At 46.5% G+C, this 25,244-nt stretch overlaps 1 pseudogene; it reads left to right on the top strand.

The window, feature by feature from the left end:
* The window catches only part of LOC119899931, a 68,513-nt pseudogene extending 62,163 nt beyond the window's left edge, over window positions 1–6,350 (top strand).
* The last annotated feature ends 18,894 nt before the right edge of the window (window positions 6,351–25,244 follow it).

Genomic DNA, 25,244 nt, shown 5'->3' with positions numbered 1-25,244 from the left:
TGAGACTTGACTTGGACTCTAGCTCAGAGACTTGACTTGGACTCTAGCTCAGAGACTTGAGACTTGACTTGGACTCTAGCTCAGTGACTTTAGACTTGACTTGGACTCTAGCTCAGTGACTTGAGACTTGACTTGGACTCTAGCTCAGAGACTTGACTTGGACTCTAGCTCAGAGACTTGAGACTTGACTTGGACTCTAGCTCAGTGACTTTAGACTTGACTTGGACTCTAGCTCAGTGACTTGAGACTTGACTTGGACTCTAGCTCAGTGACTTGAGACTTGACTTGGACTCTAGCTCAGAGACTTGAGACTTGACTTGGACTCTAGCTCAGTGACTTTAGACTTGACTTGGACTCTAGGTCAGAGACTTGACTTGGACTCTAGCTCAGTGACTTCACTTGGACTCTAGCTCAGTGACTTCACTTGGACTCTAGCTCAGTGACTTGAGACTTGACTTGGACTCTAGCTCAGTGACTTGAGACTTGACTTGGACTCTAGGTCAGAGACTTGAGACTTGACTTGGACTCTAGGTCAGAGACTTGAGACTTGGACTCTGGCTCAGTGACTTTAGAATTGACTTGGACTCTGGCTCAGAGACTTGAGACTTGGCGTGGACTCTAGCTCAGAGACTTGAGACTTGACTTGGACTCTAGGTCAGAGACTTGACTTGGACTCTAGCTCAGTGACTTGACTTGGACTCTAGCTCAGTGACTTTAGACTTGACATGGACTCTAGCTCAGAGACTTGAGACTTGACTTGGACTCTAGCTTAGAGACTTGAGCCTTGACTTGGACTCTGGCTCAGAGACTTGAGACTTGACTTGGACACTAGCTCAGAGACTTGACTTGGACTCTAGGTCAGAGACTTGAGACTTGGACTCTAGCTCAGTGACTTGAGACTTGACTTGGACTCTAGCTCAGAGACTTTTGACTTGACTTGGACTCTGGCTCAGAGACTTGAGACTTGACTTGGATTCTGGCTCAGTGACTTGAGACTTGACTTGGACTCTAGCTCAGTGACTTGACTTGGACTCTAGGTCACAGACTTGAGACTAGACTTGGACTCTAGGTCAGAGACATGACTTGGACTCTAGCTCAGTAACTTTAGTCTTGGACTCTAGCTCAGAGACTTTAGACTTGACTTGGACTCTAGGTCAGAGACTTGAGACTTGGACTCTGGCTCAGTGACTTTAGAATTGACTTGGACTCTGGCTCAGAGACTTGAGACTTGGCGTGGACTCTAGCTCAGAGACTTGAGACTTGACTTGGACTCTAGGTCAGAGACTTGACTTGGACTCTAGCTCAGTGACTTGACTTGGACTCTAGCTCAGTGACTTTAGACTTGACATGGACTCTAGCTCAGAGACTTGAGACTTGACTTGGACTCTAGCTTAGAGACTTGAGCCTTGACTTGGACTCTGGCTCAGAGACTTGAGACTTGACTTGGACACTAGCTCAGAGACTTGACTTGGACTCTAGGTCAGAGACTTGAGACTTGGACTCTAGCTCAGTGACTTGAGACTTGACTTGGACTCTAGCTCAGAGACTTTTGACTTGACTTGGACTCTGGCTCAGAGACTTGAGACTTGACTTGGATTCTGGCTCAGTGACTTGAGACTTGACTTGGACTCTAGCTCAGTGACTTGACTTGGACTCTAGGTCACAGACTTGAGACTAGACTTGGACTCTAGGTCAGAGACATGACTTGGACTCTAGCTCAGTAACTTTAGTCTTGGACTCTAGCTCAGAGACTTTAGACTTGACTTGGAGTCTAGGTCAGAGACTTTAGACTTGACTTGGAGTGTAGCTCAGTGACTTTAGACTTGACTTGGAGTGTAGCTCAGTGACTTTAGACTTGACTTGGAGTCTAGCTCAGTGACTTGAGCCTTGACTTGGACTCTGGCTCAGTGACTTTAGACTTGGACTCTAGCTCAGTGACTTTAGACTTGACTTGGACTCTGGCTCAGAGACTTGAGACTTGACTTGGACTCTAGCTCAGAGACTTGACTTGGACTCTAGCTCAGAGACTTGAGACTTGACTTGGACTCTAGCTCAGTGACTTTAGACTTGACTTGGACTCTAGCTCAGTGACTTGAGACTTGACTTGGACTCTAGCTCAGAGACTTGAGACTTGACTTGGACTCTAGCTCAGTGACTTTAGACTTGACTTGGACTCTAGCTCAGTGACTTGAGACTTGACTTGGACTCTAGCTCAGTGACTTGAGACTTGACTTGGACTCTAGCTCAGAGACTTGAGACTTGACTTGGACTCTAGCTCAGTGACTTGAGACTTGACTTGGACTCTAGCTCAGTGACTTTAGACTTGACTTGGACTCTAGCTCAGTGACTTTAGACTTGACTTGGACTCTAGCTCAGAGACTTGAGACTTGACTTGGACTCTAGCTCAGTGACTTTAGACTTGACTTGGACTCTAGCTCAGAGACTTGAGACTTGACTTGGACTCTAGCTCAGAGACTTGAGACTTGACTTGGACTCTAGCTCAGAGACTTGAGACTTGACTTGGACTCTAGCTCAGAGACTTTAGACTTGACTTGGACTCTAGCTCAGAGACTTGAGACTTGACTTGGACTCTAGCTCAGAGACTTGAGACTTCACTTGGACTCTAGCTCAGTGACTTTAGACTTGACTTGGACTCTAGCTCAGAGACTTGAGACTTGACTTGGACTCTAGCTTAGAGACTTGAGCCTTGACTTGGACTCTGGCTCAGAGACTTGAGACTTGACTTGGACACTAGCTCAGAGACTTGACTTGGACTCTAGGTCAGAGACTTGAGACTTGGACTCTAGCTCAGTGACTTGAGACTTGACTTGGACTCTAGCTCAGAGACTTTTGACTTGACTTGGACTCTGGCTCAGAGACTTGAGACTTGACTTGGATTCTGGCTCAGTGACTTGAGACTTGACTTGGACTCTAGCTCAGTGACTTGACTTGGACTCTAGGTCACAGACTTGAGACTAGACTTGGACTCTAGGTCAGAGACATGACTTGGACTCTAGCTCAGTAACTTTAGTCTTGGACTCTAGCTCAGAGACTTTAGACTTGACTTGGAGTCTAGGTCAGAGACTTTAGACTTGACTTGGAGTGTAGCTCAGTGACTTTAGACTTGACTTGGACTCTAGCTCAGAGACTTGAGACTTGACTTGGACTCTAGCTCAGTGACTTTAGACTTGACTTGGACTCTAGCTCAGAGACTTGAGACTTGACTTGGACTCTAGCTCAGTGACTTTAGACTTGACTTGGACTCTGGCTCAGAGACTTGAGACTTGACTTGGACTCTAGCTCAGAGACTTGACTTGGACTCTAGCTCAGAGACTTGAGACTTGACTTGGACTCTAGGTCAGAGACTTGACTTGGACTCTAGCTCAGTGACTTCACTTGGACTCTAGCTCAGTGACTTCACTTGGACTCTAGCTCAGTGACTTGAGACTTGACTTGGACTCTAGCTCAGTGACTTGAGACTTGACTTGGACTCTAGGTCAGAGACTTGAGACTTGACTTGGACTCTAGGTCAGAGACTTGAGACTTGGACTCTGGCTCAGTGACTTTAGAATTGACTTGGACTCTGGCTCAGAGACTTGAGACTTGGCGTGGACTCTAGCTCAGAGACTTGAGACTTGACTTGGACTCTAGGTCAGAGACTTGACTTGGACTCTAGCTCAGTGACTTGACTTGGACTCTAGCTCAGTGACTTTAGACTTGACTTGGACTCTAGCTCAGAGACTTGAGACTTGACTTGGACTCTAGCTTAGAGACTTGAGCCTTGACTTGGACTCTGGCTCAGAGACTTGAGACTTGACTTGGACACTAGCTCAGAGACTTGACTTGGACTCTAGGTCAGAGACTTGAGACTTGGACTCTAGCTCAGTGACTTGAGACTTGACTTGGACTCTAGCTCAGAGACTTTTGACTTGACTTGGACTCTGGCTCAGAGACTTGAGACTTGACTTGGATTCTGGCTCAGTGACTTTAGACTTGACTTGGACTCTAGCTCAGTGACTTGACTTGGACTCTAGGTCACAGACTTGAGACTAGACTTGGACTTTAGGTCAGAGACATGACTTGGACTCTAGCTCAGTAACTTTAGTCTTGGACTCTAGCTCAGAGACTTTAGACTTGACTTGGAGTCTAGGTCAGAGACTTTAGACTTGACTTGGAGTGTAGCTCAGAGACTTGAGACTTGACTTGGAGTGTAGCTCAGTGACTTTAGACTTGACTTGGACTCTAGCTCAGAGACTTGAGAGCATCTCTGAATAGAAGTGGCCAACACCTGGAAAAACCTAGAAACAGACACCGATGTGTAAACTTTAAAAACACGACAGTAAAAGTTTGTCTTACCGTCTCTCCGCTGTGTGGCTTTGAATTCAGCTCCATGTTGTTGTTAAGGTGCAGTTTCACCTCTACGTCACCTGCAGGCAGCGTGAAGCTGTTTTAAAGGTTCCAGCAACAGTGATTTGTAGCTGAAAATACATCCTGATATCAAGATGAAGGGAAACTTCAGGTTTAGTACGTGTTAAGTAAGGAGGAGGAAGCATTCTCAGCTTCATGTAGTTAAAGTATCAGCAGTAAAAGTACACAAGTATTCTCAGCTTTATGTAGTTAAAGTATCAGCAGTAAAAGTACTGAAGTATTCTCAGCTTCATGTAGTTAAAGTATCAGCAGTAAAAGTACACAAGTATTCTCAGCTTTATGTAGTTAAAGTATCAGCAGTAAAAGTACTGAAGTATTCTCAGCTTCATGTAGTTAAAGTATCAGCAGTAAAAGTACTGAAGTATTCTCAGCTTCATGTAGTTAAAGTATCAGCAGTAAAAGTACTGAAGTATTCTCAGCTTCATGTAGTTAAAGTATCAGCAGTAAAAGTACACAAGTATTCTCAGCTTTATGTAGTTAAAGTATCAGCAGTAAAAGTACTGAAGTATTCTCAGCTTCATGTAGTTAAAGTATCAGCAGTAAAAGTACTGAAGTATTCTCAGCTTCATGTAGTTAAAGTATCAGCAGTAAAAGTACTGAAGTATTCTCAGCTTCATGTAGTTAAAGTATCAGCAGTAAAAGTACTGAAGTATTCTCAGCTTCATGTAGTTTTGTATCAGTAGTAAAAGTACTGAAGTATTCTCAGCTTCATGTAGTTTTGTATCAGTAGTAAAAGTACTGAAGTATTCTCAGCTTCATGTAGTTAAAGTATCAGCAGTAAAAGTACTGAAGTATTCTCAGCTTCATGTAGTTAAAGTATCAGCAGTAAAAGTACTGAAGTATTCTCAGCTTCATGTAGTTAAAGTATCAGCAGTAAAAGTACTGAAGTATTCTCAGCTTCATGTAGTTTTGTATCAGTAGTAAAAGTACACAGGTGCTGAGGAGCAGCTGGCTGTAGTGTCTCTGTCTGCTCAGTAGAGGGCGCTGTGGCTGCAGGAGAGCACAGAGGGGAGGAGGAGGAGGAGGAGCATGTTTGGTCTCAGGCTGAGAGGATCGCCCTGCTGTTTGTTCACTGCTGCAGAGATCAACCTGGAGGAGGAGAGGAGGGGGAGGAGGTCTGGCACTGCAATGCAGAACATCAAATGAGGGAGGGAGGAGAGAGAGGGGGAGGAGAGAGGGGGGGAGGGAGGGAGGAGAGAGAGGGGGGAGGGGGGGGGAGTGAGAAAGGGAGGGGGGAGAGAGGAAAGGAGGGAGGAAGGAGAAAGGGAGGGAGGAAACAGAGAGGAAAGGAGGGAGAAAGGGAGGGAGGAAGGAGAACGGAGGGGGGAGAGAGAGGAAAGGAGGGAGGAAGGAGAAAGGGAGGGAGGAAACAGAGAGGAAAGGAGGGAGAAAGGGAGGGAGGAAGGAGAACGGAGGGGGGAGAGAGAGGAAAGGAGGGAGAGGAAAGGAGGGAGGGAGGAAGGAGAACGGAGGGTGGGGAGAGAGGGAGACAGAGAGGGAGGAAGTGAGAAAGGGAGGGGGGAGAGAGGAAAGGAGGGAGGAAACAGAGAGGAAAGGAGGGAGAAAGGGAGGAGAACAGAGGGTGGAGAGAAAGGAAAGGAGGGAGGGAGCTACAGCTCTGCAGAAAGCTGCAGAGGGGTTCAGCTTCAGGTTCAGGGATTCCCTGCTGGTCTGGAAAAGATCCAGAAGGAGAGTCCAGCTGGGAGCTTCAGAGACGAGCAGGTAAAATTCACTTCAGTCTGAACAGAAACTGATCTGAATATTTATCCTCCCTGTTTTACTATAATTTATTATATAGTTCCTGTTTCTTCATCAGTGCAGACTGACGAGGAACAGGGAGGTGACAGAGGTCATGTTTCAGTGTGAACATGATGTTCCTGCTGATCCTTCAGGTCTCTGACAAACGTGTTGAAGGTCCCTGACACCAAAAACCACAACCTGTCTCCTACCAACAGCAGGACCGTGTATAATGAAGGATAACTGGGCCCGTGTTGGCTTCGATTCGCCCTCCTGCCAATCTTGGCAATCTGCTCCCGAGGTTTACCGACAGAATCTGAAGGTCGCGGACTGGATCGCAGGGTCCCCCCTCTGATAGGACTTGGGTCCCCCCCAAATGATAGTGCTTTTGTCCCAGGGTCCCCCCTCTGATAGGACTTTTGTCCCAGGGTCCCCCATCTGATAGGACTTGGGTCCCAGGGTCCCCCCCTCTGATAGGACTTTTTTCCCAGGGTTCCCAATCTGATAGGACTTTTGTCCCAGGGTCCCCCATCTGATAGGACTTTTGTCCCAGGGTCCCCCCTCTGATAGGACTTGGGTCCCCCCCATCTGCTAGGACTTGGGTCCCCCCCATCTGCTAGGACTTGGGTCCCCCCATCTGATAGGACTTTTGTCCCAGGGTCCCCCATCTGATAGGACTTGGGTCCCCCCCAAATGATAGTGCTTTTGTCCCCCCATCTGATAGGACTTTTGTCCCAGGGTCCCCCATCTGATAGGACTTGGGTCCCCCCCATCTGATAGGACTTTTGTCCCAGGGTCCCCCATCTGATAGGACTTGGGTCCCCCCCATCTGATAGGACTTGGGTCCCCCCCATCTGATAGGACTTGGGTCCCCCCCATCTGATAGTGCTATTGTCCCAGGGTCCCCCCTCTGATAGGACTTGGGTCCCCCCATCTGATAGTGCTTTTGTCCCAGGGTCCCCCCTCTGATAGGACTTGGGTCCCCCCCATCTGATAGTGCTTTTGTCCCAGGGTCCCCCCATCTGCTAGGACTTGGGTCCCCCCCATCTGCTAGGACTTGGGTCCCCCCATCTGATAGTGCTTTTGTCCCAGGGTCCCCCATCTGATAGGACTTGGGTCCCCCCCATCTGATAGGACTTGGGTCCCCCCATCTGATAGGACTTTTGTCCCAGGGTCCCCCCATCTGATAGGACTTGGGTCCCCCCCATCTGATAGGACTTGGGTCCCCCCTCTGATAGGACTTGGGTCCCCCCCATCTGAAACCCATGACCAAAGTAGTGACACATTCGGTCACTGTACTCCCCTTTTTGCTGGGGAACCCCTGGAGGTCCCACTTTGAGAACCATTGCCGGTCAGGACGAAACTGCAAAAACAGAATAACAAACACGGACACAAAAAGTATAAAATCATTTATTGTTACATTTGATGTGATTGCTTTTTTTAATAAATACTCTTTGCATTCCTCAAAATAAGTGAAGAACAGAAAAAAGAATATATATCTGTGGTGACTACAAGCTTTTCCTCCAAAACGGTGCCTACATGATATTGATAAAGACGTCGTACCATTTTAACATCGAGGTGCTCTTCATGCACGGACGGCGGTCGTTAACATACATGTGACCGCCTGCAGAAAGGTAGTAAAGTTTAGAGAGAACGAACCTAAAGTCCTCAGAGATATTTAAGTAGCAAGGCGAAGTCAGCTCGGTTTCAGGCTTTCCTTTAAAACAAATGACACCATGCAGAGACGACAGACGGCCAAAGTGCATCAGTGTGGACGCCGGCGGTGCTCGCGGGACAGCGTGAGTTACACAAAGCACCACAAACAACAACCAGCCTCTCAGAACAAACAGCATACACGGCAATAATTGCATATTATATCGTTATATTATATCACACCTACACAGGACACACGAGATACCAAAGTCAAGACAAACATCTCGGCTTCTTTCTTCTCAGGGGAAGACAGTTTTAAAATGATTAGCAGGAACAAAGCGTTGAATGTGTCACGATGCTCGAGACATTTCAATGCTGAAGTTTATAAATCTTAATTTAAATGATGTGGGGAAAGTTCAGGTTCTGTGAGCGTTCTGTTCAAAAAACTACGGCTCAGTGTGTCAGAGCTTAAATTCTGTTTCTTATTTTCTCATGTTTTGTGTTTATGTGACTTATTGGGACAACACTTTTTGGTCCAGTATTGAGCGAGCGTGCTGCAGTCAGCAGCAGCGAAACAGATCTATAAATGTCTGACAACATTATGGAAAGGATCCCTACAGAGAGAGACCTTATTTTAAAGAGTTAAGATCCTTATTGTTAAACCACAAACAGTCGCTAAAGCCACCATTAATAAAAACAGTAATTTTACCTCTCTGCGGTACCTCTCGCAGTCTCGCTTAATGAGTAGTTGTGTTATTGTGTGACTTTGGTTCTTTTAACTCTTTAAAACACCAAAAGTCACACAATCACACAAACAAACATAAACAACAAGGTTACAAAATAACAATAACTAACCAACCAAGGCAGCTGTAGAGGTAAAATTCTTGTTTTTATCAATGGAGTCTGGTGGCTTAGATAAGAGCGATAGAACGACTGTTTCTGGTTAAACATAAAAAGATCTTACTCTTCAAAAAATACCCACTAGTCACATAGACACAGAAACATGGGGCCCTTCAAAGGGCCAGATAAACTGCAAATGAACACGGACGCCATCCTGCAAACGTGTTCACGTGGTCATAAATTCGTCCACTCACAGACCGTCGCGGTCACAGGACTTGTGTGTTTGGCTCCATGCAGCTTCTCGCATCAGTCTGAGTGCAGAAAATTAAGGAGATTTTAAAGTATTAAAAGTTTTACGTATTTTGGGGGGGGGGGGCGTGTTTTTACCTTGATTGACAGGTGTCTCATGGCGCGGTAGTTGCCATGTCAGGATTTTCAGTCTCCAGACGCCCAAACTCCAGGTTTTACGTTTGTTTAGAAGCCCGTGAGACACCCATAGAAAGGTTCATTCAGACTGTGGTGTCGTACGGGCGCGACCAGGAGGTGAAGCTATGAAGCGCAGAAAGGAAGGAAGTCACAGAAAAGCAGGAAGGAAAACTGTAAAGCTGGAAACTCGTCGTGTTTCAAAGAGAAAACACTGCATATAAAAATGATCGAAATCACAGGAACTCTGAAAGAGGCACAGATGAAGACGCTGAAGCTAAAGCCAACGGAGAAACTGGCGAGGCATGTAGACAAATGAGAAAGGTTTAGCTGAGCCAATCGCAGCTCTCCCGGGAGAGAATCCTGGGAATCTATTGGCCGTCGTGTCCTCAAGCTTAACAGGACATTTTGTCTGCTACATTACGGTCTGCTTAAGCACACAAACCTGTCAGACCAGAACACGAACAGACGGATCAACAATCGCTGCTGTTCAGTGGACAACATCTGTCCGCTGGTGGTAACGCAGGGACCTCGTCGTGTTTGCACTGCAGGTAGTTTGGTTTCTACAAGCGGTCTGTGTTCTCGCTGAGCCTTCAGAGGCACACCCGGCGTCCTCCACAACCAACAGCGGTCATGACTGACAAAGCAGACTCATGAAATCACACCTGAAAGGCAAAAGTGCGAGGAGAGACACGACGTCTCTGCCCGAAGAGGCACCAACATTCGCCTCAAACACAGAAAACACCTGGCGCCAACGACCACGAACACACCGGTGACTCGGCAAGTGTTTGTCTTTCTACACTCTTAAATCAAGTAGAGTGAACAAACAAAGCTTCACCCACAATCTTGAGTTGAGGTCCCTCAGAAAGTGAAGCAAGTTCTCCACACAGCGCGATGACGTACAAAGTCAACGCAGAGGAGAACTGAAGCGAATCTACAGCAGCGAGCCGCCGAGTTCCCGTCCTCAACTTTCGTTACCGTAGCGCTTCATATTTCTACAGAAACCAGACACAACAGGAGGCTGCTTGGAGAAAAGTAAGAAAGGAAGTTGGACTACCTGGTAAACAAGTTAGCTTAGCATAGCCAGAGCTGACAAAGCATGAAATGTTTGACAAATAGGCATCAGGATTTTCGTTATTTCAGCATCCTGATGATCCGTTTATTGCAATTTAATCACAGCAAAATGTTTATTTTGGGTTCATATTGCTGTAGTAACTCGCACGACTGAACACAAATAATCCGAGTACCGAAAGGCAAAAGAAATCGCTTTGCTGTCTTTGTGAACACACCTTTACAGCTCTGGACTGAGACTCCGCCTCTTCCTGCTACCTTTAGCAAAATAAAAGCTCCAGATGAGTCCTTTATCTAGCAGAGGGAAAATAAGAACCAGTACAGCGGGAGACTCACCATGGACAGCTTCGACGTAAAAGACAAGGGTCAGGTGAGTGACGAGGATAGCCGAGCTAGCACTAGAGCTAACAAGCTACTCCACTATCTCTGTTTACTTTCATCTGTAAGCAGCCTTAGCTTAGTTAGCTAGAAACACCTGTGGGTGTCTTCAGCCGTCTGTCACCTGACCCTCGCCTTAAGACTGACTGACGCTGTGCAGAAGCCCGATTTTAGCCACGACCTTAGTCGTATCGGTTGTTCTTTGTCATTCAGTTTGAGGTCGCAGCGTCTGATCCACGTCGTGGCCGGTCGATTGATGCGTACAGCGCGAGCGTAAAAAGTTTTTCAAGAAAAAAAGCAGATGAGTAAACGCGAGTTAACACGAAGTTTAAAGATAAATAAAAAGCGCAGCGTCCGCTCAGCTTTACGCATCGTAGCGGCTCCACAAGAGTCTCCAGCATTGTTTACTGACAGGTCTGGCAGCCCCGCCCACCTCATTTACATACTAGAGACAACAAAAATGCTTCTTAATACCAAGTTGAAAGAGTCACATGAGAGTTTATGTAACTTTGCTCGAGCAATATACCGTGTAATTTAAAATGAACCGTCTTTTAAAAACACCTGAATTAAAGCACAATGACTTCAAACATGTTCCACTTCAGATGCAGGTGTCAGGATTATAACCATCCAACATGTGGGATCTTTCACACGGAATCTGGACGCGTTAAGTCCCCCGAGCTCCGTTCAGAGCTGAAAACTCATCAACATGGAAACATGCATATACTGATTTTTATAAACAACCAGACTAACCGTCAGCTCTGTGCAGGTTTAAAACATCAATTCAGCGCCTCGCTTTTCACCACGCTGCATTAAATCTTTCACAATCACCCTGGATACAAAAAACGCTACCGATCCCGAGCATGAACACAGTGTTTAATCTGCATGAAGGTGGAGAACTTCAGCCGCCTCTTCTGAAACAAGTCCCCAATGCTCAGAGGAAAATAGTGCTAATGTCAGTTAATCTGGTCCGTTAGCTCGTCTCACCGAACCAAACCGTTGATCGTCAGCTGAAAGTCTGGTCCACCTTGACCTTTAACAGCTTCAGCAGTCTCCTTGGCTCCAGCAGACTTGATAAAAACACACCCGTCATCTCTAAGCGTGTAAACCTTCGATGATTGAGGGTGCTGATGCCCAATGAGAGCAGACCCGTTAGTTTCTGGAGGTTCTGAACAGCTAAACAGACCAAACCTCGTGAGACCAGGTCAAAGCCAACACATTTAACCTTTAAGAACTCGATCTCCTTTATCACAGTGCCAAAGTCTTCTTCAAAGTTAAAGCCATGTTATTATTGCAGATATTATTGAAAAGGTCCGAAGGCTCGAAACCCTCCTTTGGACCAAAGGTGCCATCGTGACGGTCAAAACTCTTTCTATAGACGCAAAGGAAAATGCAGCCAGTATCCAGTCTGTAACGTCTCGCTGCAAACGTAACAAAGTGCTTGTCATCTGTGTGATATCATCATCGACTTCACGTCGTAGTCAGAAGATCGGGTCGAGTCCGGTTCCCGCGGACTGACTCCATGTCTGGTTTAGGATAAGCTGTCCTTATCGGAGTCAGGGGAAGGAGGACGCGAGATCTCGAAGTAGGAGCCCGACGACTTCCTGGACTTGAGAAGTCGCAGCATCTCAGCCAGCTGTGCTTCGAGCGCCGCCATGCGACTGTTGAGAGATCTGATGTCTCCTCTTAACTCTTGTTTCAGCTCCAGGAAAGAGGCTTGCATACTCTGCTCCGGTATCGGACAGAAGACCCTTTTCTCCTCAGACTGGACCGGGCTTTGCTCCTGTGGCGTTCTGGCGCCGCCGACTTTGTCCAAACGGAGGTCGCTCTTTGTGATGCCGCTGTCACAGGAGTCAGTTTTCTTGAGGGGCATCTCGTCGTGAGACTTAGTTCTATCGGGCAGCGTCTCCATGGACTCGGCCTTAGAGACGCTGCTCCACGACTCGGCCTTCACGACTGACTCCTTGAATCGTCCCCAGCCTTTAGCTTTGGGAGGCTCTGCAGACTTGCAGCCTATCAGGTTTCCGTTTTGGGTGGCGGGAGCGTGGAGCATGACTCGGCTGGAGGTCCTGGACGACGAGGACGCGGTGGACGTTGAGGAGGTGGCGGCCGGGCTCTCAGTCACCATGTCTATACTGGTGGAGGCGAGGACCTCAGGACGTCTGGGGGGCTCCAAGGGAGGGACCCCTTTCTCCAAGTCAGCGGCACCCTGAACGACCCGCTCGCTGGCGAGCCGTGCCTCCCTCTGCTGCCGGAACCGCTGGAAAAGTCGTCGGACTGGATGATCCGGAGGGAGGTTCAGAGGCGCCTCGTTCTTCCTCTTCAACATCTCCTCCTCTTCACGTTTCACGTCACTGATCTTCCGGAAGACGATCTGTAAACAGACAAGAAACCAGAGAAACGATCAGCTCAAATTCTGGCCACAGATTGTCTTGGGGATGGACTTGTGTGACCATTTAGGCCTTGGACTGAGTATTAAGGAGAGACTCCGCCTCCAAACAGGACTCCCACAGGTACAAACAAATACTAAGTGGCCTGAGAAGGGGATTCTGGATGGATACGTTGATTGAAAACTCAGTAACACCACCTGATGATATTGTCTTTACTGACCTCCAGTGATTTAACTTCTCACCTTCCACCAGGTGCACTCCAGGACACTGTGACATCACTGGTGGGTGTGGTCAGAGGTGAGAGGGCAGTGACACATTGCTACGCAGCCTGCTGTTGAGTTATTAAAGTTTTTTGACAATAAATAAAAAACTTTTCATGGTTTCAGTGTCAGAAAAGAGTATAAGGGCAGGTAAGTTACTTCAGTTAGCTGTAATGTGGCTGTTTAAGCAGAGTTTACTGAAGGTGTTGTGCTCGCTGTCACAGAAGAGAAATAAACCGTTCATGTTACTGCAGCGTCCTCCTGCAGTCTTCACTGCAACATTACCAGTGGAAACACTAAGCTAGCTAGATACATAGGTGTAATTTACACGGGACGCTGGGGACATGTCCTCACCACACTTTGAAATGGCTGATTTTGTTCCCGTTCCTTTGTGAAAGCATTTGTTAAAAATGTTCAGAAAAAACAACTTTGTTAACAACATGTTAACTAATGAAAATGCTTCAAGAAAGGTTTATTTGCACAATAAGAAAACATGAAATGCAATACAGTTTTCCCTCATATAAAAAAGACATTTCCACCTTAAATTGGAGCAGAAACTGTCTCCAGAATGCAGGAAACTACAAGTTTAATGCTCAAAATCTTCTGAGGGAAGGACCCCCAGACCGCCTGAAGATTTACATCAAATATTTAATCTAAATAGTGCTAAAAATCTTCTGGTCTTGATTAATCTAATCTGAGCCCTTATGTCCCCAACACTTTTCAACACAAAGTGACTAGACACCTATAGCGACAGTGCCAGCGAGGGTCAATCAACTTATGTGTAGTTAGTGTTTCCCCTATACGTGTATTGTGACCGCCGCTACTCTTCTCGCCACGTGACAGGTGCTGTTATAACAGGAGCGAGGTGCGAGTGTTTGATTGTCCGAGCGGAGGAAAATATTGTGGCAGTAAATGTCCGGTGTCGGTTACTGTGTGTCTGCTTCTCAGGACCAAGAAACGTCTGTCTGTTGTTTCCCCACCTGCTGGAAAAGTGAAGCCTGTTAAGCTAACACCTCCCCTTCAGACTGTGCAGGAACGCTTCTGCAGCAGGCTGCGTCTTCTGGCTGCTATGAAACATTAGCTCAATTTATAGAAAGTAACTGGAAGCTGTGTTTTATTTCTACCTTCTTGTCCAATGTTGAGAACATCAGGTACAAGCTGGGACTAAACCTGTGCAGCCTGCAGCTCCGTCCTGTTCAGACTGGTTCATCCTGAATTATTTTTCAGTTTCAGGTGAGTCTGAGGTAATGAGGTGACTGTGGAGGAGCTGAGGTCAGTAAAGCAAACTAGTCCTTTAAAGCTCATGAGGAGATGTTTCTGTTTGGATTTTGATGTGCAAATAAAACGCACCTCAGAATAGAGGAGGTTTCTCATGTTGCCTAGTTTTATAGATTAATGTCTACTAGGGCTGTAAGGGTACATGTATTCGTACCGGACTGTCTCAGTACAGGAGTTTCAGAACGGTGCACTGATTGCAGTCTTTAACGTCATTTATTAGGCTTGTTTTGTGTGGAACATACGTAAATTCCGAGTTTCCACACAGACATATTAAGTTTTATAAGTTTTAGCGCCGCCTCTCGCTACTAGTGACTTGAACATCACGGCCAGTGCAGAGAAGCCAGAGCTTTAGGACCCTCCCTTATTGTTAAGGTCTGTTTGGGAACACTTTGGTTTCCAGTGAAATACAACAACGGACAAGTCGATAAGACGACAGCAGCGGGCCGACATTTCTCAGTAGTGATCGGGTTTGTTTCTGGCAACACATCAAACTTGCAAACTCACTAATGGTGTCGCACGAAGGAGAACTAATAAAGCGTGACTTCAAAACTGAGGTACATACTAGAGACCTGCGTGGGACTGTTTTCTTGATCCCGCTGATATTGTGACCATTACCGCCTGTTACGTCCCGTAGGGTCCTTTGTCGGGGTTAGTGTTGGGGTCCCTGTGTTCTCTCTTTTGCGCTCTCTCTCCAGGTATGTGCCAGTGCAGCGGCGTCATTCTCACAGCTGCAGCTGGTTGTTGCTAATCAGCTGCAGGTATAAGGAGCCCCCCAGGTTGTGTGCAGAGGAGTGTCGGATCGTATCGCCGTGCTGTGCTGTACGAAGCAAGGGTAGACCTGCTCCTGCAGTGGCGGCCGCTGTGTCTCCAGTGGAGATTTCCAACATTGTGACATGCAAAGTAAAAAAATTACACAAATGTTTGGACTATGCTCAACGCCCCATGTGACGGAAACCAGCGAGGCTGTGCAGCGAGTAAACCTCACTCCCGACACCTAAGGAGACGTCCTGGCGACAGACGTCAGCGGCCATGGGGTTTAGCTCCCCTCGTCAGCGTGTTCGCCGGTTCGAGTCAGGCCCGTGAAGTATGTGCTCGTGATAATCTTCTTTTTAACTTCGTTTGTTGACTCCATCTTATCAGCAGCTCTCTAGTACATACCGAACCGGGATTTTTGTGTACCGTTACACCTCTAATGTCTAAAGAGAAAATGTCAGAAGCTGTAAAATAAAGACCCAAAAGACAAACATGAAGAGTCGTCTCTATAATGATTCTGAGGTCATACTAACAGGGTTTCAGGGGGTCCAAAACATGCTGTGCCATCACTGTAAAATCACTGTGGAGCATCAGAACCAACAAAATTACTTTCTCCAGATCTAAAGGTTGTCGTTCCTCCAGCAGACGGATCTTTGGCTGTTAGTTTATTCATTATCTGCTCGAGCTTTTCCAACTCGAAAATAACGGCCCAATGTGATTACATATTTTTCATTGAAAAAAAACAAACATACTGCGCACTACACACACGAAAAGAATTCGCTTCAGTCCATCCCAGGGGAAACACTGGTGGTGATGAGTTTCTAGTTAAGCAAGTCTATTTCAGCAACCTGCCAGTGGCGACTAACTTCATTTATTTTAAATATTTATTAGATCTAAACCTTGCGAGTGCTAATTTACATCCTATGTGAGAGCTAACGTTAGCAGCGACTGACTCGCCGGCATCCGGCCACTCTGCTTGTGTTTTAGCCTGAAAGGACGTACGATGAGTCAACACTGCAAGCAGGGAGGAGAAAAAAACGTGTCCCTATGTTTATTTAGCACTTTTATCCAAAGCTTTTATCGCTCAGTCATGCACACACGGAGCTACCATGCAGGGTGCTGGCAGCCATCGGGACGGGAGATGTTTTATGTATAAACACATACAGTTGACATAGCAGAAACCTCCACTGAGCCCTGATGTGAACGGGCAGGAGAGCGAAATGCTTCATGTTTCCTGTGATGCGAATCTGAACCAGCCGGAGTTTCAGGCCATCAATTAAAACTGCATGACAACAGTGTCGAATGGAGCACTCGCATCTGAAAGTAATGGATTGAACATCTACTGAAACAAGTCATTTATTATTAAAGAAGCATCTCTGTGCTGTACAGCTCTGAGACCTGATTGGAAAAAAGAGAGAAATTAAGAAGAACCCACAGAAACTACAAAGTAAAACACTTTTACTGCACACAATTTTATACAATAAGTCTGTTTCGATGCATAAAGTGCAACTGAACTCAACAAAAGCAACAAAATACTACATCATCATTAAAAATAACTTTCTAAACTCTCCTTTGTGGTGAGTTCAAGGACTACGCTGGAGAATTAGGGTCACTGTTACAGGGGAAAAATTAGGATTTTAAAAAGAACGTCGGAATATTTTTGAAAAAAACAAAGATGAAAATAGTCGTAATTTTAGCAGCAAAGAAGTCAAAGTATCACAAGAAAAGGTTTCTCTCAACAATAAAGTAGGTTATGATTGGCTACATTAGATGTAAAGCACGCCACTCAAAGAATCCTCAACAGAATCCTGTGGGGAAAGTCTGTAATGCCAAAGATGTCTGTATGCGAGGAAGCCAATCATCTGCTTTTTAAGGGCCGAGCCGGGAAAGCCAATCATGTGGCCCCACTGATGTCAGTCCGAAGCTGAGGTTTGACAGTTTCAGATGTGGTGGTGGCGGCGAGGAGCAGGTGTGTGACCAGAGTGAGAGGTGCCTTCTATGATTGCGTGTGGTGTATGCCGACTGTCTCCATAGCCTCAGTTAGCTTAGCATCTGTTCGAGGTGGGAGGAGCTCATGGCGTCCTGTCCCCGGCGCTCTGGATAGAGCCGTAAATGAAGGCGGTGTGGTGAAAGCTTGTGTTGTAAAAGTACAACCTGCTGGGAGAAACACTTTTTAATCCTTATGTTGGGGCAAAGTCATCAAACTGTTTCAGGTTCTGCAGGTTTTATGTCCCGCTGACCAGAGAAACCGTCAGTTGACATGGTGGCTCAGATGTCAGCACACATGGCTCCCGGCTTCAAGATCATAGATTTAAAACTCAGTTGTGTGTATTTAGGTTTTGCCTGTGTGGAGTTTTGTTCTCCAGAAACAAAAATGTACAAATCAAATCGGGGCTTGTCACTGAACCAAGTACACTAAACAAGAATTCCTAGAATGAGCCGTTCTGATGTTTTTTTTAACACTGCTGGTAGCTGAACACATCCTGACTTCATTATCAAGGGAAAATCACGTCATGCTAAATAATTAATATCTAAAAAGTTTTCTCATAAATTTGATAGGACATTTTTTTTCAGTGTTCAGAGTCAAATGAGAACCAGTATAAAATCCTTTGACATCTGGAACGTAACCACAACAGCTGTCGGGATACCACAGACAGATAAAAGAGTGGTCCTTTAATCTCCTGAGGCTGCACCAGGCGAGTCCAGGGCCCTCATGTATAAAAGACTGCGCAGCCTTCATACCGAAAGATGCGTCCTCATGGAATTTGAAAAGTACGTACGCACAGAAATATCAACATGTATAAAACCAGGCGTACGCCAGGTTCTGCCACGTACCCCCCCGGGCTCCTCCCGTAAATTACTATGCAAATGACCATAGAAACGCCAGCGTCATAACAACAGCTGCTGCAAAACACGTGGAAGGAGAAAGAGAGGCTTGGCTGCAAATCTCCAGGTTGACGTCTATAAGGAGAGACTTCGCATTAATAATTTAGAGCTGAGAAATGCAAGGCAGTCCTTCTTCTCTGACATCATCACCAAAAACACTAATAATGCACGTGCCCTGTTTGCTGCTGTCGACAGGCTAACCAACCCTCCTGTGTCTGTAGCCTCTGACCTTCTGTCCACCAGGGCCTGTAATGAATTTGCCTCCTTCTTAAGACAAAATTCAAACAATTAGACAAACAATCAGTGCCTCCATGTCAGTAACAGGATATATATCTTGTCCCTGTGTCCACTTCAAAACAATTCATATAGCATGAGACAATTTGATTCTATTAACCATAAAAACCTGGAGGACATAATACAACATCTGAAATCCTCCTCATGCTGCCTTGATATTCTGCCAACAGGTTTTTTCAGAAGTGTTTCTAAATGCATGACCTCAGATTTACTACAAATTGTCAACATGTCTCTCCTCTCAGGTTTTTAAGCCACTCTTAAAAAAGAGCAATCTAGACAGGTCACTAATGAGCAATTATAGGCCCATATCAAATCTCCCATTTTACGTAAAACCATTGAAAAGGCTGTTTTTCAACAGCTTAGTGTTTTCTTGGTACTAAATAACTGTTTTGATGTCTTCCAGTCAGGTTTTCGACCACACCACAGCACTGAGACGGCTCTTGTTAAGGTCTTCAATGACATCCATTTAAACACTGACAGTGGCAGAATTTTAGTCTTAGTATTATTGGATCTCAGTGCTGCATTCGACACGGTCGACCACAACATATTACTAGACAGACTTGAAAACTGGGTTGGACTTTCTGGCACAGTACTAAACTGGTAAACTGATTTGAATCCTACCTAAAGGACAGGGACTACTTTGTGTCTATAGGTAATCACACATCTGAGCTGACAAAAATGACATGTGGAGTTCCCCAAGGCTCCATTCTGGGACCTCTTTTGTTTAACATTTACATGCTTCCACTGGCTCAGATTATGAAAAACAACAAAATATGTTACCATAATCATGCAGATGACACACAGATTTACATAACCATTTCACCAGGGGACTATGATCCCATACAGGCGCTGAGTGACTGTATTGAGCAGGTCAACAATTGGATGTGCCAGAATTTTCTTCAATTAAACAAAGATAAAACTGAAGTTATTGTTTTTGGAGCCAGGGAGGAACGATTGAAAGTCAGTGCTCGACTTCAATCTGTAATGTTAAGAACCACAAATCAAGCCAGAAATCTTGGTGTAGTCATGGACTCTGAGGAGCCACATTAAGACAATTACAAAGTCAGCCAAAAACTTATCCATGACTTTATCTTCAGTCGACTCGACTACTGTAACGGTGTCTTTACCGGCTCCCTAAGAAATCCATCAGACAGCTGCAGCTGATTCAGAACGCTGCTGCTCGAGTCCTCACTAAGACCAAAAAGGTGGATCACATCACTCCAGTTCTGAGGTCTTTACATTGGCTTCCTGTATGTCAAAGAATTGATTTCAAAATCCTGCTGTTAGTTTATAAAGCACTAAATGGTTTAGGGCCAAAATACATTTCTGATCTTCTGCTTCGTTATGAACCATCCAGACCTCTCAGGTCGTCTGGGATCAGGTCTGCTTTCTGTTCCCAGAGTCAAAACTAAACAAGGAGAAGCAGCGTTCAGTTATTATGCTCCGTATATCTGGAACAAACTCCCAGATAACTGCAGGTCTGCTGAAACTGTCAGTTCTTTTAAATTCAGACTGAAGACTTTTCTTTTTACCATTGCTTTTAATTAAATATAATGATGATAATGAGAGTGAGATTGAACAGAGTGAAGGAAGTGATCTTAAATCTCACGCCGGAGTGATTTGCAAGAACCACTGTCCACCTGTAAACGCGCAGGTGGGTCCAGAGTATAACTGGATCAAAGCGGCTTGCGGACAGACATGTCCTGGTTTCTCTGTAGTGTCCGAGGGTTTCTGGAGTTTCAGTGGACCCAAAGATTGCTGTGGACCCGAGTACAGACTAGCTAGAGAGAGAACAGATTAAGTGTACTTCTCTGTTTATTCTTTATTGAATTGTAATTCAATTATTTGCTCAACTTCTCAGCCTGTTTTTATTTTCCATTTAACTCTTTTAACCCTGATTGTACACTGCACTGTAACTGTTATTATTTTTTTAATGTGTATATTTTAAATTTCCCTATGTTGCTTTTAAACTTTTTTAGATTTCCCTGTTGCTTTTATGTTTTATGTTTGGATACGTGGCGTGGGTCTGGCGTTGGTAGACTGAGGCTTGGCTACGTGGCGTGGGTCTGGCGTTGGTAGACTGAGGCTTGGCTACGTGGCGTGGGTCTGGCGTTGGTAGACTGAGGCTTGGCTACGTGGCGTGGGTCTGGCGTTGGTAGACTGAGGCTTGGCTACGTGGCGTGGGTCTGGCGTTGGTAGACTGAGGCTTGGCTACGTGGCGTGGGTCTGGCGTGGGTCTGGCGTTGGTAGACTGAGGCTTGGCTACGTGGCGTGGGTCTGGCGTGGGTCTGGCGTTGGTAGACTGAGGCTTGGCTACGTGGCGTGGGTCTGGCGTTGGTAGGCTGAGGCTTGGCTACGTGGCGTGGGTCTGGCGTGGGTCTGGCGTTGGTAGACTGAGGCTTGGCTACGTGGCGTGGGTCTGGCGTTGGTAGACTGAGGCTTGGCTACGTGGCGTGGGTCTGGCGTTGGTAGACTGAGGCTTGGCTACGTGGCGTGGGTCTGGCGTGGGTCTGGCGTTGGTAGACTGAGGCTTGGCTACGTGGCGTGGGTCTGGCGTTGGTCTGGCGTTGGTAGACTGAGGCTTGGCTACGTGGCGTGGGTCTGGCGTGGGTCTGGCGTTGGTAGACTGAGGCTTGGCTACGTGGCGTGGGTCTGGCGTTGGTAGACTGAGGCTTGGCTACGTGGCGTGGGTCTGGCATTGGTAGACTGAGGCTTGGCTACGTGGCGTGGGTCTGGCGTGGGTCTGGCGTTGGTAGACTGAGGCTTGGCTACGTGGCGTGGGTCTGGCGTTGGTAGACTGAGGCTTGGCTACGTGGCGTGGGTCTGGCGTTGGTAGACTGAGGCTTGGCTACGTGGCGTGGGTCTGGCATTGGTAGACTGAGGCTTGGCTACGTGGCGTGGGTCTGGCGTGGGTCTGGCGTTGGTAGACTGAGGCTTGGCTACGTGGCGTGGGTCTGGCGTTGGTAGACTGAGGCTTGGCTACGTGGCGTGGGTCTGGCGTTGGTAGACTGAGGCTTGGCTACGTGGCGTGGGTCTGGCGTTGGTAGACTGAGGCTTGGCTACGTGGCGTGGGTCTGGCGTTGGTAGACTGAGGCTTGGCTACGTGGCGTGGGTCTGGCGTTGGTAGACTGAGGCTTGGCTACGTGGCGTGGGTCTGGCGTGGGTCTGGCGTTGGTAGACTGAGGCTTGGCTACGTGGCGTGGGTCTGGCGTTGGTAGACTGAGGCTTGGCTACGTGGCGTGGGTCTGGCGTTGGTAGACTGAGGCTTGGCTACGTGGCGTGGGTCTGGCGTTGGTAGACTGAGGCTTGGCTACGTGGCGTGGGTCTGGCGTTGGTAGACTGAGGCTTGGCTACGTGGCGTGGGTCTGGTGTGGGAAGCTGATTGCAGTTCAGGTACCGGTGTCATTAATAACAAGGGTTTTTTGAAAGATAAGTCTTGAGGCTGAACGTGAGACTAGAATTCTCTTAATTTAAGTGAGATAAGGTCAGTTGCGGCCTTTGCGACAGCTGAGCGTGGCGTGAAGCGGCTCTCAGCTGGAGTCGGAGGGTTTTGGAGGTGAGAGCTGGCCTGGCAGGTCGTTTCTCTTCAGTGGCAATATTACTGCACAGCCAAGCAGAACAGGACACGATGGCTTTCATCGATTTACAGCAGAGAGACAAAGGGAGGCTGTATAACCAACCAGGAGAGAGCGAGCGAGCAGCTTATGGAAACCATCACAGTATTTTATACCTCGTCTGAATGATCTGTCACTCAGGATTAATTCAGCCTTCAGGAGGAAAACATTCAGCCAGTGATTCCCTTTCAGGAACAGAAATGAGAAACCAGACAGATCTTTACTGAACTTCCTATATTTACTTATTTAATTGAAAATAAACTTAAACTCTGGCATTATTTTGTTTTTTTACTAACCCCTAACCCATTATTATTAACGAGAGTCGGCAAAGTAACAGGAACACCTCCCTGTTTAACAAACTGTGGATGGTTTTAACCTCCACAGCCTTTTGCTTTTTGCCAGTTTTGTTTAATTTTGTTCTACAGAAGTGAAGCTATTTTGAGGAAGTGTAAATAATGGCAGGTTGTTGTCTGAAGAAAAAGTCTTTGTTTTAGATGTGAACAAAGGGCCCGGTGTTGTGGTCAGAACTGGTCCCCGTGAGATTTTGTTCCACACTACTGACTCGACTTTCTGTCTCTCTGATATCTGAAACCGTCTCAATATGAACAATCTGTGGTTTTAAAGCAGCCGTTAGTTTCACTTCAAGTTTATCCAAAAATAAAAAAACTCACAAACTCACTTCACAAACGAGGCCTTTTCAGTTCAGCTTGCGTTATGATATCTATCGTTCACTTACAACCAGGGTGAGTGGTCGTTTTGGAAGTATTTTATTTTTGCCACTCGGCACTTTTGAAGTCTCTGCACTAAATTCAGGCGTCACTTTGTGTAAATAATGTTGTCATTCAGTGTTCAGTGTTTAACATGACATGCATGTTTGCGTGCACCGAGGACCCATGTGTTTCCGTACATGACGATCACAACCACAACGACAACAAACACAAAACCCACCGAAGAACGAGTCCTTACCCCCGTTCAAACCTCCCCTAGAGTCCACACTCAACAAAATCCCTCTTCTGGATCCCAGCAAGCAAACAAAGAAATACCAAAGTCCTTCTACACCTGCCACTCGGAAGCCATGTTGGTGACGCCTCTAGGTATCTGGGACTAACAGGATCAGGTCTCTCTGGGCAGAAAGCCAGAACTGCATTTTCTGTGGTCATGGGAAATAAAACCTGCAGAATCAGCAGGAAAATCTGAAACAGTTTGATGACTTACCCCAAAATAAGGTTAAAAAAACCTTATTTTGTGTGCACAAGCTTTCACCACACCGCCTTTATTTACGGCTCAATCCGGAGCGCCACGCCGGGGACGGGACGCCGTGAGCTCACCCCACCTTGAACAGATGCTAAGCTAACTGAGGTTATGGATACAGAAAAAAAGAGATTGGATTCCCCTGAATGAGAAGAGCAGGACTTCCCTCCGCCTGGAGATACTGGGGAAATCAAAATAAGCGTCCATTGGTTGGTGGTTGTGCGAGCGTGTGGAACTTCAGAATGAGTTTGTTGGAGGCCGTACACGTTTGTAGAAAGCAGCCCGGTGTTTTCAAACACATTCTGCAGGTACTGCAGATCACACCTGAAGCCTTTACCGTTTGGCGTTCTATTCAGGATTCTTTAAGCGGTGTGTCTCTTGTTGTTGGCACATGAAAATAAAACCGAGTGACGCTTCTAATAATCAGTGATTCTTCGACCGTTACCTGCCAAAGGCCGTCAGCCAGGACGGGCCGGGCCTCCGCCTCTGGTGAGTCTGCTTAGAAACGCCGCCACAGATATTCCCAGAGCTGCGTGCGTGACGCAGGCGGGTGCGCCCATCGCAACAATACGCTTTCTGTTGTGCGGCCACCACTATGGCGGATGGCGGATGGCGCGGCAATCACCCGACCAATGGCAACAATTTACCCACATGTGACGGTCAGATAGAGGTCAGGGTGAAAACAGGAAGTGGATTTACGCCCCTCTGACACGAGCAGAAGTTCTGGATGTGTCGCTGATGAAATTTGTAAATCAGTGTATTGATTGCTGGTGAGCTTATTAAAACGACCTTGCGGGGCTCAAGGACAGGTGAACAGCTGCTGCTGATAAAAGCAGAGAAGAAGAAGAGTGTAAAGACCCAACATCAAACTGCTGCTGGTGTTTATTAAACTTGTATCAGGTAGCATTAGCAGTGAGCTAGCGTTTCCGATGGTGTGTGACTGTGTCCCGGTTAATCTGCTGACGGGATGTGAGCCTCTGTTCGCTCCCCGAGGTGACTTGAGTTCCCGTGATGTGTTTGTGATCTCTGCAGCCTCAGTGAGCGTGTTGTTGGTCTGTGGCGTCGGCGGAGGAGGTGTGAACACGGCGGCCTGTCGTCACCCGCCTCCGCACTGTTGGCTTAGCTGACACCACACCTGCTCTGCGGGGACGAACAAAGCAGCTTGTGTAAAGTCTTCAGTGTGAAAAAACCTGACGACGACAGAGCGACGGCGGCGGCGAGCTGCAAGACGATCTCACACAGGCTCAGCTCAGCGCACACAAACACACTGTCACGTTTCTCCGTGTTGTTTTAAGCCCCTTTCATACCACATGGTTCCAGCCCAAAAAATAACAATAAATCATTCGATATAAATAATTATCTTCAATGTAAAATCATCGTTTCTTTCAGGTTTAAAGGTGGATTTTTGCTCCTGAGTGAAAGTTAATGGTTTCTTTCTGCTCAGAACAAACAGAGGATCACTTCACACATCTGAGGCAGAAACTTCAGAACTATTCTGATAAAATCTGTTTTCAACAAAATGATGAGTAAAATCTTGTTTCAGTCCATTTCCTCAACATAATAATAGAAAAGTGCTTTAGTGCTTATTCGTTCGTGATTCAAATGTATTAAATAGAATAAAAAAATCGAACATTAGTTATTTGTTATTGGGGAAAGTTATATTGTGATAATTATCATTTTGTTTATTAGGTAGAAACCTCCTGAACGATCCGAAGGAATCCTGAACTAAAAACAAACTGAGCAGCTAAACTGAGCTAACGTTCAGCAGTCTGCAGTGTTTTCTGTTATGAGTTGTAGTTTCTTCCTTGTGAGTTTGAGTTTTGCCATTTGTTCGTATGTCTGTTTCCTGTTTCTCTCGTTCCTTGTCCTTAGTAGTTTATGTCTCATTTTTATCTTGGCTCTTGGTCCTGTGTTTCAGTTCTTTGTCTTTGTTCCAGTCCTGTGTCTCGGTTTATGTCTTAGTGTTTTGGGTTCTGTCCTGTGTCCAGTAT

The sequence above is a fragment of the Micropterus salmoides genome, unplaced genomic scaffold (genome assembly GCF_014851395.1).
Source record: "Micropterus salmoides isolate LMB-PRFRI ecotype aquatic unplaced genomic scaffold, ASM1485139v1 Ms_hic_scaffold_12, whole genome shotgun sequence".
Classification (NCBI taxonomy): Eukaryota; Metazoa; Chordata; class Actinopteri; order Centrarchiformes; family Centrarchidae; genus Micropterus; species Micropterus salmoides.
Note: the sequence above shows the minus strand (reverse complement) of the source record. Positions and strands in the feature narration are given on the sequence as shown.